Source organism: Charadrius vociferus, unplaced genomic scaffold, assembly GCF_000708025.1.
Source record: "Charadrius vociferus isolate BGI_N301 unplaced genomic scaffold, ASM70802v2 scaffold26, whole genome shotgun sequence".
NCBI lineage: Eukaryota > Metazoa > Chordata > Aves > Charadriiformes > Charadriidae > Charadrius > Charadrius vociferus.
Window position 1 is genome coordinate 80901 of NW_009649320.1, and position 482 is coordinate 81382.

The window sequence follows — 482 nt, forward strand, 5'->3', positions numbered from 1 at the left end:
GCCGGGGGCCACCGGAGCCACCTCCCGGCTGGTCCCCTGAGCCCCACCAATGGCTCGGAGTAAAGCAGGCTTCGTGAAGGCCCGTTGTCAGGGGAGGAACTGGTGTCAGGCTTGGAAATGGCTTGCTTGCTTCGTCTTCTCATCGTTAGCAGCCAGGACTGAAGTGGAGGTGCAAGACGGGGACGTGGGCTGGGGCCCATGTTTTATCGGCGTTTATCCAACAGCCTTCCAGGTCTTTGTGCGGTCGCCCAGTGGATTGCCGCTGGATCGTTCCCATTTGTGGTGCAACATGGGTAAAGACAGGGAAGACTGGAATTTTCCTGCAGTGTCTGTAGGTCAATGACAGCGCTGGCAGTACTTACAGGGAAAAAAAAAAGAGAAAACTGTCCGTCAGGATGTATTGACACCACCTAATTTGAGGGATCTGCAGTGCAAGATAGAGAGCTAGGGTCCTCCAGCAGGTGATTCAGCCCATGTAAACA